Raw genomic sequence first — 16,854 nt, 5'->3', positions numbered from 1 at the left:
TTGGGGTGACTCTCTATGCAGTGGAGCTGGACTGGAACACTAAGGAGAGTGCAAACCCACAGACCTCCACACTCGGGAGATGGCAGATAACAGACTCCCCAGGTGCAGAGTTTTGCTTTCTTCTCATTCTTCTCAAATTGATGTCTCCAATGACTTTTGAGTCATGATCCACAAATTTTTTTAAATTGAATGAATGTAGGTATTTTTATAATAGCTTGTAATTTCCTTAGAAACCTGTCTTATGAGGTTTTTCCCTAACATTGCAGGAAAGTAAAAAATACAGATACATCTTTTAAACCACTGTTGTTTTGCAGGAGACATTAGTCTTTTCTTTTATTGTTCAACATTCAACCTGTCTTACCTATTAAGAAATTCCCCATTATCAGTGATGCTGAGAGGTCACAATGACCTGCTTCCCATTATGGAAGCTGATGCAGAGCAGTCACTTTCCCTTTAGTCCCTGCAGCCAGGGTGCTAGCAGCACATGAACAGTTGGACAATCCTACCAGGCCTCTGAAACTCAAGTGTGATCCAAGAGGAAGGGGTGATTAGGACTCATTTGGGGCAGCAGTGTCCATCAGTGGCATTAGCCAGGGCAACATCCTGGCCGGCCTGTTTTTGATATGTAGCCCAGACAGTCTCCTCGGTTTACATCTATTTTCCACGCCCTCCCTCACACTCCCCCATTTGATTGTATGATCTCCCCATAAACCTTCCAAAATATCCTTCTATTTGCTTAAGATGTCCAGAGCAAGCTGCTCTTGCTTGCAACAAAAACCCAAATTGATATAATTACTGATCAATAACAGAACAGTTCTTGGCCGTTATTAAAAAATGAAGGGGAAGCAAAAATTATAAATTATCAAGTAAATTCAAACCACATTCAGATATTATTTATGTTCTTCCAATGGTGGCACCAGGGGAAGTCTAGTGGCCTGTGAGTCAAGAGGTCATGAGTTCAAGAACTGATCTTTCCATTTACTATGTGACCTTGGGTAAAACACTTAATCTCTAAGAATCTCCATTTCCTCACCTACAGCACAAGAATAAAACCATCACATAGGTATGTTCTAAGGACAATAGGAGACTATTTTTATCATTAAAAGAGTCTTAAATCTTAAAGCTATTTTTACCACTCCAGGCCAACAAAATATCTTCTATAGAATCTCATCTTGTCCACCAGTTCAGTTCAGTTGCTCAGTTGTGTCTGATTCCTTGTGACCCCATGGACCGCAGCACGCCAGGCTTCCCTGCTCATCACCAACACCTGTTCATAATCCACATCTATTATGTATTTCCTAGTTTCTTCTTTGGCTTCAAATTCTTGTTTAAAAAGTACTTTATATTATTACTTCCAGTGTAAGCAATAAAGCATAAACTAAGTTAAAAATATGAGTGGATGACTTCCTTGTTTCTTAGTTCAACAGCTGAGTTTATATTTGACCCAACTGAGGCCATCCCTTACAGAAAGACATGCAGAGCAGTGCTCAAAGCATAGTCTGTCTGTCTGTTGATCACCACATCCTTCAAAGCTACTGTTCAAACTTTGGCTTCTACCTAAAATTTGTGACTGAAACATGTTTTCCCAGTTTCTGGATGTCATTTAGTATAGAATTAGAGTCCTGTCCCTGGAAGCTCTTAAGTGGATACACATGGAAGCTTTCTGGTCACGTAATGCAGGCACAGCTAAAGGAAAACTGTGAAAACTGAGGCAGAAAAAGGGAGGTGGCGTGATGTTGGCCTAGCAAGGATTACAGTCTGAAATCTGGTCATTGGTCTTAGATGATGTAACATAAATTGTTTCTGGGCAGCTGATGTAACTCTTCCAGCTGAGGGCAGGAAAAAGAGGGAAAGAAGAGAGGGTCCCATGTTGGGGCTCCCCCCAGTGCCAAAGCCTGGGAACATCCCCTTGAGGAAAAAGGAAGGGAGACACCTTTTGTTTGCTTGGTGAATCTTTTGTCTATGCCAGTGGTTCTCAAACTTATCCATGCATCTGAATCACCTGGGGGTATTTAACAAATTCTGGAGCCCAGGCCATCCCCTCTACCCTTAAATCAGAATCTTTGAGGATGAGACCCAATCCCTAATATATTTTGAAGCTTCCCAGGTGATTCCAGTTGGCAACACTGGAATCCAGTGTGGGAACCACTGGCCTATGTCATTCTCAGATCCTGTTTATGTTAATAAAGCTTGTGAATTGCAACCATCAATGTCACAGTTTCTTTTTCCCCATTCCTCTCCTATTCTTAGTTCTTGTGAACTTTGAGTCTGACAACAAAAGTCCAGGAACACTCATTATATTTTATGCATATATATTGTGTTGTATTGAAAACATTTCTAAAAGCCTAATCACTTCTATAACAGAAAAATACTTGCCTTAAACCCAAAGTCATTTTCTAGTGTGACTGCGTTTATTAGTGGCTCATCATTTCTCTAAGGCATTTCTTTCCTGAAATGAAATACTTTATTCTTGGTGTCAAACCACAGAGGAATTATTCTTGCATGCTTGAAATAATACTCTTTTTTTAGTACTGAAATGGCAGAAAAAATACATTTTTCTAATCAAAATATAATCTTCCAAACTATTTTTATCATTTCCCTCCCAAATTGTTAAAGCTATAAGCTTGTACAATTCTATTTTTCTGGATTGCAATGAAAGTCCTACCAATACCACAAGGTGTTTTTGGTTAAGGAATTTTGGAAAAAGGAATAATAACAATAGCTAGCACTTGTGAGGTATTCGACGTTTTGCTTAGTGTTTTACCTTCATCACATCATTTAATTCTCAGGGATATTATAACTTACTTTTTTCAGAGGTGGAAACTGAGGCTCACAGGGGACGAGGATGCTGTGAGGTCACATCACACACTAGTAAGTACCTAAGTTATTTTCTTCACAGAGGCACGTGTGAATGAACAGAAATTTATAGAGCAATTGTGTGCAGAAAGGTGAGCTAAGTCCTTGCACTGATGTCTCTCATTTTATCTTCATAACCACTGACATACAGGCAAAAAATATGACAGGATGCTCTAGGGAAGAAGCACAGATCAAAAGCCTCCTGGCTCTCTCTCCTCCTGACTTTCTCGCCCCTGCTTCCTCTCTAATTATTCTTTCCAGTGAAACGGGGGCAGTCCCGCCAGGACACAGAACAAATACTGCTGGAGAAATGCTTTCTCCTACTTTTTTTCTCTAGATCAGTAGTTCCAAATCAGGAAAATGAACGAGTCTAAAGCAGTTTTGAAGGTAACCTAGAGGACAAGCAAAGCTTCAGGTTTTTTTTGTTTTTTTTTTGCCTCTAGCTGCCCAATGGCTACAAGAACCACCACATAGACAAATATGCTTATTTTCGAGACTATTCTACAAGTGTGATCAAGGTGTATATTCAAGATGACGTATGAGTCAATTTTCCCCTTAATGTTTAATACAGGATATTTAGAAAATACACACACATATATAAAAGAGAAAATGAAAATAATTTACCCAGAAAGGAAAAATTATAAAATGTTGGTGCATATCTTTGCAATTACATCTAGCTGTGTAATTTTTAAAAAATATTTCTTTGGCTGCTCCAGGTCTTAGTTGTAGCGCTGGGAATCTTCAATCTTTGGTGCAGCACGCGGGATCTTTAGTTGTGTCCTGTGGGATCTATTAATAGTTCCCTGACCAGGGATCAAACCTGGACTCCCTGCATTGAGAATACAGAGTCTTAGCCACTGGGCCACCAGGGAAGTTCCTAGCTATATAATTTTCTTTTCTTTTTTTTTTTTCAGATATGGGTCATACTGTAAAACTGTTTTATAATCTGTTTTTTCCACTTACTGTCATTTTCAAGGTTTGCACAGTATTCTAGCCTCTAGGTATATTGTTATTTATTTAATTAATCTTCTACTGAATATTTAGATCACTCCTATTTTTTAACCATGACAAGTGATTCTATAATGTACAGACACACATTTTTGCAGCTTAAAGGAAACTTGAAAGAAAAAGAAAGTGTTAGTCTCTCAGTCATGTCCGACTCTTTGAGACCCCATGGACTGTAGCCCACCAGGCTCCTCTGTCCATGAGATTTCCTAGGCAAAAATACGGGAGTGAGTTGTCATCCCCTTCTCCAGGGGATCTTCCTGATCAGGGATTGAATCTGCATCTCCAGCATTACAGGCGGATTCTTTACCATCTGAGCCACAAGGGAAGCCCAAAGGAAACTTAGAAATGATATAAAAACCACAGTCTAGAGTAATCAAGGGATTGATCAAAATTACTCAGTTGAAAGCTTGGCTGAAATTTTAAACTGATTACCAGTACAGACCTCATTCCTCTATACCAGAGGTTCTCAACCCTGCAGAAAATTTAAAAAATATTATGTTTGGGCCTCACCTCCAGACATTCTGATGTAATCAATCTGGGGTGCAGAATCCAGCTATCAGTATTTTCAAAAACTCCTCCAGGAAGTCTAACGTGCAGCAGAGTCTGACCCCTGCTTGGCACCGAGGGGCTTCCGGAATCAAGAGCACTGAGAGGTGTCCTGGGATCCCCTCAGCACTCACTCCTGCCAGTTAGAGGGGGAACGTGAATACTCCTACAATTAACTATTCTTTCTTGAGCTGATAGCACTCGAGTGTTACTCTGGTGATTTCTTAGTCAATTTTCGTGGGATATTTGGTCTTGAGAGCTGAAAGACCAGTGCATACTCTTGTAACTGCTCAGATTTTAGAGAGCTTTGAATGTTTGTTTTAGAGCCGGTACAGGGGAAAGGCAAACGAGCAGCTGCAGCTGGAGGGAAATCTGAGTGTCTTCGGCTTTTCACAGCTACAAGGCCCTTTAGCGTTAGCCCCGAGATCACAAAGGCTCTGATTCCTCCACCTGCCTGGTTGTTTGGTTGCATCCCCTGGCATCTCCAGGAACTCTGGGGTTGTGTTTCTGGAAACTACTGGTAGAATGTTTAAATAGCCCCATTAAAGTTATTCACTCACACAGTAAGCTGGCCTGAGACTTTGCTGCCCCAGGTCCCAGCTGTCCCACAGAGGTGCCAACTGAATAAGAACTGGCCACCACTGCCATTGCCTCTTCCTGGTGGCAGTGAAGTTGGAAACTGACTGTAACCTGAGGCTGGGGAAAGTGAAGCTCACCTCACTCCTCCAGGTTAGGGACTGAAAGTTAGAAAAAGACTGTTCACTATGTCTTATGTTTATTCGAAGAAACATCTGGAAGCAAAGTCAGTTGAGCTGCGCAACTCTAGCATTTAATGATTTAGCTTTCAGTTCATAGCCACAGGTTCTATCCCAAGGCCTGGGTGGGAAAGTGTTCAAGGAGCACGTTATACATAGAATACTACTCTTAGAAATTACAGAAAAGTGCCAGATTCCTTCTTCCTTATGGTGGATTTGTTCCTGGGGCCTCCCTGCTGTCTTGGCTATGATGTGGATTCCTCAGATCTGTATAATACATCAGAACACCAACTGAAAGGAATGGAGGACATACAAATGGAGCAGATGCATGTCCGTTTATAAGAGAAAAGAATCTGCCTGGTCTCAGGTCTGGTTATCCAGAAATTACTTAGAGACAAATAACAGGATGACTGGGGCGTGGTACCTGGGGGTGGTGGACAGGATCATGGACTGGAAGGCAGGAGACCTGGCTTCTCAATTTACCTCTGTCACTCACAGGCTATGTGGTCAAAGATAAGTCACTTCACCTCTCAGAGCTTTAATTTCCTTATGCATAAAACAGGGATAATATTTTCAGCTCACAAAGGTATAAAAAGGATTAAGTGACTTAATATTTGTGGCAGCACTTTGCACCCTGCAAAGCAGCAGATACCCATACTGTCAGGGCTTCTATTTATTCAGAGAAGGATGAGTGCACCTCTCAGGGGCCACTATAGCTCCACAAAATCAAGGAATGTTAGACAGTACCCACTTTAGTTCTAAAGGCGGAGGCTCAAAGAATCCCTGCATTGGTAGGGAGGGGAACTGTCTTTATAAGACTACTTGGGAAGTCCCACTAGCTGTTCTTCCAATTCTTGAAGGAGGGGAGGGATGGGTGGGGGGAAGGGCAAGAGAAGCATGGATGATCTACTGGGGCTACCTTAAATCTTAAGTCTGGAAGGGACACGTTGTTGAGTAAAAGGAAATACCTGATGTAGGTTCCACACTCTGAAGTAGAGAAAACTGGTCAGAGAATTACACCCTTTGCTGGGAATTCAGAAATAGGTGTCTAGAAATGGCCTTGACTCTTTTGTGCAAATTGACATTTGTCTGTATTTGTATATGGTATCCTTTTTCAGTTAAATCCGAATAGCTATTAAATCATATAAATAATAAGAAATCAGGTTAAGAGAGTATTTCCCCCCCTTAGGATCTCATTTAGCGAAAGTAAAATATGTATGTCCTATATTTAGCTTTCATGTGGAACTCAGACTCTGCAAGATATCTGACAGGCTATTTGTCTTGATCTTGATCCTAATAAGATCAATGGCTCCTGTTTGATACAAAAGAGTAATGGTGTGAGCTAGATGATAATGTAAATAATTGTCTTAGCAAAAGAGAGCATCTTTCAAGCCATTTGACTTCAGGATACATGTACAAATATTATAATTTCTTTCCTTAGGTTGAATTCCAAAAATGTTTAACACATTCCTAAGGCTAATTAAATATGTTTGATCTTCATTAACTAACAATTCAAGGCCAAAATATACATCTCTGTTTTTCCTATATTTGGTAGGGTTTTTTGGGGTTTCATTTTGTTTAATGAGGTGACAGGTATTAGTGAGTTTTTTAATACTCCACACAGAAAGCAACAAAGAAATTAAGAAGGTGATACAGTTGCTAACACAAATACAAAATGGTCACACATCCTGGCATCTCTCTAATTGTTCATATCCAACCTTCTGTAAATATTCTGAGCAAGCAAGCAGGTGATAATTAACAGAGGTAGCCACTAATGGCTGAGGGCCGCTTTCACTCAGCAGACTTTTCTGTTAGCCAACATTTAAAAATTGTGATTCTCTTTTTAAAAAGCCACACATATGGCACATTTGGCCCACCTTTCTGCATGGGACTCAGTGATCAGTGGAGCCTGGTGGCAGTCTGCCTTAGACCCACAGGCGTGGACACTCCAGCAGCCCCCTCCCCCTTCCCCCACCACTTCACTTTTTCACGTCGCCTCTCTGGCCCCTGATGGATCTGAGTCTGGAGACTTGATTTGCACGCTGCCTCCAGCCTTACAACTGCACGTTCCCTTTTCTTTTCCCTTCAGCTTCATTCCTTTATCCCTCGGCAGTGCCAGCTCCTTAATCAGCACAGTTCCCAAAGAACTAATTACTTCCTCCTTCCTCATTTTCTTTCCTCTTTTCCAGCTGAATCATTCTCCTTTCTTGCCTCTTTCCCCCTCACATCCCACAGAATTTCTTTCTCTGAAGTTGGAGATTGTCTTTATAACGGTGAAGCATGAAAAGCAAGACTTTCCCCAAATGAACTGTGATGACTTGTCTTTCGGAGAGATTACACCTGAACAGACATTTTAACTTGTTTCACATTTTCACATCAGATCCACAATGGTGCCTGTACAATAACCTAATAGGAAAATTTCGAGAATCATTTAAAGCTACTCTGAACAGACTTGGTAGCTTAAAACATATTTCATCCTCAGAAAACAAAAAGATTGAATCCATGAATATAAAAACAGTTGAGAAGGCTTGTTTTCTGGAGGGAACATTTGCTGAGTGATTTTGCATTATGGTGCATGCTGTGGCCTAAAATAATCTGAGCAGTTTCCTCATTATTCAATGATGGTACAGTACGCAAACAGATGCAGCCATTTGAGCTCAAACTTCAGATAGTAAGAAAACAGGGTTTATGGCAAAAAACGTTCATGAAAGTCGCCCAGTTTGGAAGATAGAGCCATCTCCTTCAAACCCTGTCATTCTCCATGTAGTAACTCTGAGGTGAGGGGTGGCTGAGTCCTGATTCCTGACCACGTGCTGATGGACAGGGACCAACTTGCCCCTCTCACTGTGCGCAGAGAGGTCTCCTCAAATGTCCACAGGTCATCCGCCCACAGCTACTCTTGGAGAATTAGGAATTCTGGGGCTTTCAGCCCTCTGCGATGGTCAAGGCAAGTGACCCAGTATAATGATGACTTGACTCGACCACAGGATGCCCAGGCATGTGGTGAAACCCTGTTTCTGGCTGTTTCTGGAAGAGATTAGCATTTGCATTGGCACAGGGTAAAGCAGGAGGCCCTCCCCAGTGTGGGTGGACACCATTCAATCCCCTGAGGGTCCAATCAGAACAAAACAGTGCAAGAAGGTTGAATTCTCTCTCTCTGTCTGAGTGCTGAGCTGGGACATTAGTCCCCTCCTGCCCTCAGACTAGGACTCACACCATTGGTCCCCCTGCTTCTCAGGTCTTTGGACTCTGAGTGAATTATACCACCACGTTCCTGAGTCTCCAGCTTGCAGATGGCAAATTGTGGGACTGCCTCCATAATTGTGTGAGCCACTTTCTCATTTTATATTACCTCCCCCCCAACACCTGATTGTTTCTGTTTCTCTGGAGAATCCTAATATACCCCACATTAGGGAGAGATCTGTCACTCACTTCTCAGTAGGGTGAGTGTTTCTCTGAGTGTTTCCACTGTGAGCACATCCAATGGAGCACTGTGAGCACTGTGTGCTCATCCAAGCTACACATCCCCGAATCACAGCCACAGAAAGATCCTGCCCATTACCATTGGCCTCATCCGGCACATGTAGGAATGAACACTCGGTTGTGGTCCTCAGATGGAAGGTCTTTCTATTTTTGAGCCAGACCCAAATGAGGACCATCACAAAACCAAAACAAATAGATCTTTATAAAAGTGCTAGTAAGAACAAGAACAAGAGTCTTCAGATGACTTACCCTTGACTCACTTCCCCAAAACTCACTTCTTACCACATCTTCTTTTTACAGACATCAGTGGATTTTTTTCAAATACCCCACCTTGAACAGGAATAATGACCAAACCCCTAAATGTTTGAAGTGTGTGACTTAAGAAACATGAATTATACATGATTATACATCAGAGGTAATTTTGGGAATTAATCTCTGTTTTCTACCTAAATTTTTCCTACATCAGAAATATTTTGGTGAGGGTAAGGAGGAATCATTTACTCTTTAATTCTAAGACAAGTAGGAATTTTCATAGTAATGGAATAATAGGAATATATTGAAGATAAAAAAAATCAGAAATTGTCTGTTTACTGATAATGAATATCTGAGAGAGGAAAAAACTATCAGTTTCACATAATTTCTGAGCTCAGTGAGTAGATGGCAAGAACAGAAATAAGAATTCCAAGCCACAGACTTGTTCAATGCAGGGTTGACACAAATCATCAGTTTCTTAAAAAAAAAAATGCAGTATCTGTAAAGTATACCAAATGAGGTATGTCTGCACACAAAAAGGGAGAAAACCTCCAAGCCAAATTGGAATGCTTCAAAATGAGACCCAGAAAGGGAATAACAGGGCCTAAAACTCAGAGCCTGAAGCTCTAAGAAGTTATCAGTCTGGTTGAAATCTGGAAATCCCACGAAGGGGCTGATTTAGATAATTACTGTGTATTCCAATTTTAAACTTCATTTGGGAGGAAAGCAGGAGCTCTTTTGGGTTTATTGACAAGGGATTTGGGTATTTTAAGAAGTGATGTTTTGAGACTGGTCTGGTAATCTCTTCCCATTCTTGTCACCTATGAGTCCTTCCCATCTTTTTACCCAGCCTCTATGTTACTTTCCTGAGTGTTCCCATCATCCATCACCCAGTGGGAAGCTCTTTTTTGAGCCCCTCCATCCCTGGGTACCACTCCTCACCCTTATATGCAATTCTCTTCCCACTCCTGTGCTCACTGATGTGTTGGCGTGGAGCTGTGTGGCTAGTGCCACCGTGATACTAGAGTGTCCCTTCCTCCAATGTGCTCTGCTGAGAAGAAGCAGGTGGTTTCTTGAAATCCAGAATTCAGCCTGCCTTGACCTTGTCCAGTATTTCTAGAACTTGAGTAGGGAAACAGACCAGAAAAGGGGTGCCCAAGCATGGAGCAATTTGAGGGAGACCTGGTATGGAGAGAGGAAGTCTGAAAAATTTGGAGCCTAGAGAGAAATGCTGAGGCCTCGAGAATGCAGAGCTGAGATCCATTCACATTCCACTGGCGGCTTCAGCAAGGCCCTAATTTTGTTATTTTTTTCCTGTCTGCCTGTTTTCTTCTCTTACTAGCTGAGGAAACCTTAAAAACCCTCAAGTCAGCCGTGTGCTCGCTGAAGAGGTCCTTGTGGTGAAGTGAGTCCAGGGAAGCAGAGAGACTCTTAGTGGAAATAACACTTTGCAATAGTGGAAGGGAAGGAAGGCAGGTCGACCAATCCTGGAGCCACTCGGAGAAAGAAAGGGGCTGCCTGGAGAAACAAAACAGCCCTGTGTAGTGGCAAAATAAAGACTCAGGCACTAGAAAGACCTGTGTTCAAACCTCACCCCTGCCCAATATCTTGACCAAATTACAGCAACTTGTTGATCTAAATTACTACCAAATGGAAATTCTAAAAATATTTAGCATTATGGGTGCTCTGGAGAGCTTCCAGGTGAGGTGTGGAAGCTCTAGCACAGGGGTCCCCCACTCCTGTGTTAGGAACCAGGCTGCACAGCAGGAGGTGAGTGGTGGGTCAGCAAGTGAAGTTTCATCTGTATTTACAGCTACTCCCCATCACTTGCCTCACCCCTGAGCTCTGCCTCCTTTCAGATCTGTGGCAGCATTAGGTTGTTACAGGAATTCAAACCCTACTGTGAACTGTGCATGTCGGTGGTCTAAGTTGTGAGCTCCTTAGGAGAACCATCCAGAAACTATGCCTCCCCACCACCACCAGGGTCTGTGAAAAAATCACCTTCCACAGAACAGATCCCTGGTGCCAAAAATGTTAGGGACTGCTGGTCTAATCTCAAGAGTCAGCCTTGGAGTCTTATTGGCTATGAATGGGACCACAATCTTGGAACCACAAAGGCCAAGTCACTTGAACCACAAGAATGACCAGGACCACTGTTCTGACATGCTTGAACTTGGCAAAGAATCCCAGCTCCCATCTACCTAAGTCACAGTAGGCTCTATGATTAGACTGGTCTCTGCTACTCATAGGTACAAGCATTTCTTAGCCAAAATAGCTCACTTTAAGATATTATCTCACTGGGTTCTAAGTAAATATTATTTCAGATGAACTCATTTAATCATGAAATAATATAGGCAAAGGGGTACAGCACGCAGTTGGTTATCAGCACAGTGAAACTCCTATTTCTGTTTCTCCTTGGTTCAAGACACACAAATAGTGTCTTTTCAAGTTTACTCATGGCAGAAACCTCAAAGACCCACAAAAGAGAAAGGACTTCACTACTTGCATTCAAAGCTCTGTCCAGGTGACATCCTGCCCTTAATGAAGTTGTCTTTCCCGGCTACACCCACCCAAGCTGAGCTGACTGCCACCTCCTTTGTGCCTCTCCTACTATCTACATATTTCTATTGTAGCAGTGATCCCACTGTTTTGCAATGATTTGTTTACATATCTGCTTGTTTACACAGATGCTAGGCAATAAGCTCCTTGAAGGGCAGGGAATGTGTTGTATTTCTCTTTTCACCTCCAGAGCCTTGCACAGCGGCCAGCCCATAGTAGGTATTCAATATTTAAGGAAGAAATGGAAGGACTAATAAGCCAAGAAGGAAATGGGCAGGAAGGAGGCGTAGATGCTAGGGGATCTCCTCCCACTACTTTCTCCCCCTTCAGCACCCCTTTCCTCACTTCTCACATCCAAGCGCCCTCCCCTTCCTGTCTCCCTAGTCTTGCTAAAGTTCCCCTATCTTGGGCCTCAGGAAGCATCACTTTGGCTTACAGATGGGGAAATTTTTGTCCTCACTAGACAGCTGATATGGACAGAAATATGTGTAAGTCACAGCATGAAACTGGTAGCCAAGAAAGTCATATGATTTGTTCCTGGCCAACAGGATGTTCATGGAAGTTGTTATGTGAGACTTTTGACAAAGCTTGCTATTTATTTATTTATTTTTAATTATTTATTTATTTGGCTGTGCTGGGCATGTGGGATCTTTAGTTGCAGCATATAGAATCTTTTTTTTTTTTTCCTTAGTTTCGGCTAGTGGAATCTTTAGTTGTGGTTTGTGAACTCTTAGTTGCAGCAGATGGGATCTAACTCCTTGACTGGGGATTGAACCTGGACCCCCTGCATTGGGAGTGCAGAGTCTTAGCCACTGGACCACCAGGGAAGTCCCCTGAGAAAGTTCTTTTAAAAGAGACACAATTGTCTATGTCTTTGCCTTTTGCTCTCTGTCCTTCCTACTTGGAAGCATGGACAGAATTTCTGGAGCTGAAGCACCAATCTTGGAACTTTGAGGAAAAGGCCTGATTATAAAAATCTCAGGCCTGCTACCTATAAATAATGAACCAATGTGTGCTATCCCCTATCACTGGGTTTATAATTATGCAAGAAAATAAACCTGTATCTATGAAAGTCACTGAAATTCAGTCTATGTTACTTGCAGCTGAAGTCAATTCCAAACTGATCATCTAGTCTTCTTTCTTTCCCTCAGACATGCCAAGGTCAGTTCATTTTAGAACCTTTACACTTGCTATTCCTTCTGCTTGAAATGTTTTTCTCTTAGATCATCACATGACTTCTCGAAGTCAGATGTCATGTTAGAATGTCACCTTCTCAGATGTCACCACGCTGCATCCATCATTCTTTAATAATATCATCCTGTTTTATTTTTTCTACTGCTTTTATCACTCTCTGAAATGCTCTCTCCTTTGATTGTTTCTTTTTGTCTTTGTCCATTCAGGCTGCTATAACAAAATACCACAGACTGGGTGGCTTAGAAACAAAGAAAGAAAGTGAAGTCGCTCAGTTGCGTCCGACTCTTTGTGACCCCGTGGACTGTAGCCTACCAGGCTCCTCTGTCCCTGGGATTTTCCAGGCAAGAATACTGGAGTGGGTTGCCATTTCACAGAAATGTATTTCTCACATTTTGGAGATGGGAAGTATGAGATCAAGGCACAAAAAGGTCCTGTTTGGTGAGAGCCTTCTTCCTGGCTCAGAGCCAGTGCCCTCTCTGTGTTCTCACTGGCAGAAGGGGTGAGGGCTATTTCTGGAGCCTTTTTTATTAGCACACTAATCCCATACATGAGGGCTCCATCCTAGGGCTTCAGTGCCTCCCAAGGACCCACCTACCAGTGTCATCACACTGGGCATTCGAATTTCAACATAATAAATCTTGTGGGGACACACATTTTAGACTATAGCTCTTCTTGATCATCCCTACCATGAATGCAGGGACCTTCTCTATTTTTTCAGAACTGCTGTATTTCTGGCACCTAGAAAAGCACGTGGCATATGGATGCTCTATGAATAGGTCCCCAGAAAGGAAGATGACTTCCAGAGTTGGAAATGAATATGTTTCCTCACCGAAGATACTGTCACATGTGTTGAATAGGTTTATAGTTTAAGAAATTATGGGTTAAATACCATTTATGTCCTGACTGCTGTATATAACACCGTTTACATGAGATAATGAGTTTCAAGTTCAGTCTCTCTTAATGAACTCACAATGTTGATCATAGATCATCTTGAAGCTTATACCCATATCCAGGAAACCCTGCCTCCCTACCTTTTATTCCTAATATAGCTCAACAGATTTTAGCTCCTTGATGGAATTTTTTTCTTTGATTTAAAATAAAGTTTAGAAGATAGGATGAATTGAGAGAGTAGCCCTGACATATATGCACTACCATGTGTAAAATAGCTGGCGAGAAGCAGCTATATAGCACAGGGAACTCAGGTCAGTGCTCTATGTTGACCTAGAATGCTGGGGTGGGGGGTGGGGGAGGCTCAAGAGGGAGAGGATATATGTATACTTATAGCTGATCCATGTTTTGATACAGCAGAAACTAACACACTATCGTAAAGCAATGCTCCTCCAATTAAGAATACATTTTTAAGAAGTTTAGATCTATTTTCTTTTTTTAAATCCCACTCCATTTCTAATAGATTTTTAAGGTAGATTCATGTCAATGTATGGTAAAACAAATACAATATTGTAAAGTTAAAAAATAGATAAATAAACTAATTTAAAAAAAAGTAAAAAAAAAAAAAATTGATTTCTTGAATGCCGCTACTTATCCTCCTTGAGAGGCCTGTCCTATTTCACATCCTGCTGTGTGAAAACTGTACTCAGGCCCTTTCAAAGGCACCTTGCCTAACTTCCTGACCTCCCAAGTGGTTCCTGAACCTTTAATCTTTTTCACGGGTCCATTTAAAGGCAGAAAAAATATTCGTATTCACTTTGGGACCCTCCGATCTGCTCCGAATTTGTGTGCAAGGAACATGGCAGACAATGAGACTGCAAGTAAGACCTTTACATTTAGGAGAGTAAAAATTATTTCTTTGAGTAGATGGGATGGGCTTTTTCATCTAGAAACCATGGATGTAGACTTGATTGAATGGGGCCATCCTGCTACACACCCCTAAGGACTAAAAAGCAGACTAGTTTGAGGAAGCAAAGTGTTTACAAGTTAAATGGTAAAAGTTAAGTCCAGGAATACAGATTGGGGACAGAGGCCATCTGTTGTTTCCCTATGTTTGCGCTCTCTCTTATCCTTAGCATTAAAGTCCTCCTTTTATTTAAGGTGGCAGTGATAAGAGAATACTTTTCCTTGTCTCCCTCACAGTGAGATGTGGCCACATGATGCATTTCTGGAAGAAGTTCTGTTTGGGTCTGCTTAAAAATAGAGGACCCAGCTGGGAAGTGGTCTTTCGCCTTCAACCTTTCTTCTGGTCTGGAACTGGGGGTCATGGCTGGAGCTCCTGTTTTAGCATGTTCACATCATAAAGTGAAGTTGATGGAAGCCATAAACAACAGGCAACAGAAATGCTCATTTGTGAGCCAGCATACCAGTTCTAAACTGGTCCTTCTAGGGCTTCTTTTCTGTGACAGAATAAACCCTGGTGTCTTTAAGCAACTGCTACTTTGAATTTTTTGTGTTCAGTGTAGCCAAATGTAATCCATTTTTATACAAATGCTCACATAGGGAGCTTTAAAAAATATCCCAATGCCTAGGCTGCCTCCCAGATCATCTAAATCAGAAACTCTAGGGATGAAATTCAAGCATCAGCAGTTTTTTAAAGCTTCCCAGGTGACTACAGTGTGCAGCCCAGGTTGAGAATCACCGCTTCAGCCTGACAGGCCTTATTTTTAGCATGTTCAAGAATCTCCGGGGTGGGGGGGTGGTGCTTGTTAAAAAAGTTGGATTTCCAGGCCTCATTCCTGAGGATTTTGTTTCTGTCAGTCCCTGGGCACTCCACATGATTCTGAGACAGGTTAATGCATGAATCCCATTTGAAGAAACACTGCTTTAGGCAATGGAGCATCTTTGAAAGTTTTAAAGCAAAGAAGTGACAAGATCAGAGCAGAGTTTTAGCAGGATTAGTCTGGATCTAGTGAGAGACTGAAAAGAAGAGGTGAGAGACTAATGGTGAGGAGACCAACTGGAATAGCTGATGGCCTGAGGGGACATGATTCTGAACTAAGTGGGTGGCCACCGAAATGGGGTGAAAAAGAGATACAGTAGATGCTGGAAAAGATACAACACCACAGGACTTAGTAACTGACAGAATAAGACTGTGGGAGACTTTGAGACACTTATTTTTAGTAACTGAAGTATAAGCTGGGGTTTGATGCCTTCTGGGTTAGTATGCATTCTCCCCTGCTTCCTCACGTTGGCTCAAACTCAGTTAAATAGCTGTAAATCGTTAGCTTACTATTTATCTAACACCTGCAAATGTTAAGTTGATTTTTGTTAACCTATTGTAACTAGAGTTTTCCATTGGATTGGAAACATTATATGCTAAAGCAGCACTTCTTTTTAAAGGCTTAGACACATTATCCTAACAAGAATCTATTTCATAAATTTTAGTATTTTTTTATAAGTATATATAATATGTGTATGAACAAGCAATATACATATGTGTATATATGTATATAGACAAGCAATTAAATGTTTTTCAGGAAGTTTTCACTTTTTTTTTTTTTTTTTAAAGTCACGTCTTCTAGAGCAGAGGAAATAAATGAACTGCCTGGTGGTTTAGTTACTGCTCCAGAGTTTGCTTTATATAGATATCTTTTTGGATGAGACACATCTAAACTTTCAAGGGCTAACTGTTTAAAGAATGGTTTTTAAAAAATAATCTCAATAGAAAACGGTTGTTTAACTACTCAACATAAAGTCACCAAATAGATGTTAGGATGATATTTTATCAAATAACCTGAAACATGATTACCTTCTGAGTAATTCTAAAATACACAGTGCCCACTAATTTCTTATAAGAATGAACATCTATGCCTCAGAAATTGATCTTAAGTGTGTTCTTCAAGTCCTCTCATTTAAAAACCAACATATTGGTTTTATAGTTACAAACCAGAAAAAATAAAGTCAAATATAATAGAAATGTAAAATGTAAGCTAATGTATTTGCTCATTTTTTTTCTAAAGTCTTTATCAAGACCCAGTTTTTTCCCTCTTATTAAAGTGTAGTTGATTTTTAAATTGAAGTATATGACACAATATCTTTTAAGAATAGATTTAAAACTACCAAGTAAACTTAATGAACAAACAAGATGCACATTTCCTCATGAGCTTGGCACCCGGTACAAACGTGGATTAAACATAGGTTTGCTCTCTTGTACTTCACAGAATAGATAATAAAGTGATGATGAGTTTTCCTAAAGTTTGTTTGAGATTTAATTTTCTTTCTAAATTGAAACATCTATTAGAAAGCTTTA

General features: G+C 41.0%; 2 protein-coding genes across 5 annotated transcripts in view; one reads left to right on the top strand and one right to left on the bottom strand.

The window, feature by feature from the left end:
* The window catches only part of SREK1IP1 (SREK1 interacting protein 1), a 374,836-nt gene that overhangs the window by 215,797 nt on the left and 142,185 nt on the right, over positions 1-16,854 (top strand). The window contains exons 10-11 of one of the 2 annotated variants that reach the window (XM_081518349.1): positions 2,815-2,871; positions 14,745-15,028. The gene's annotated coding sequence lies outside the window, so the exon portion shown is untranslated. Of the gene's footprint in view, positions 1-2,814; positions 2,872-14,744; positions 15,029-16,854 lie in introns of those variants that run through there. The other variant, XM_081518356.1, reaches the window with a different exon arrangement.
* RGS7BP (regulator of G protein signaling 7 binding protein) overlaps positions 1-16,854 on the bottom strand; it is a 107,194-nt gene that overhangs the window by 81,210 nt on the left and 9,130 nt on the right. The gene's annotated exons all lie outside the window — the stretch shown is intronic.

Source organism: Giraffa tippelskirchi, chromosome 8, assembly GCF_054371585.1.
Source record: "Giraffa tippelskirchi isolate mGirTip1 chromosome 8, T2T-mGirTip1v1.2.pri, whole genome shotgun sequence".
Lineage (NCBI taxonomy): Eukaryota > Metazoa > Chordata > Mammalia > Artiodactyla > Giraffidae > Giraffa > Giraffa tippelskirchi.
The sequence above is the reverse complement of the archived record's forward strand: the minus strand, read 5'-3'. Positions and strand labels throughout refer to the sequence as shown.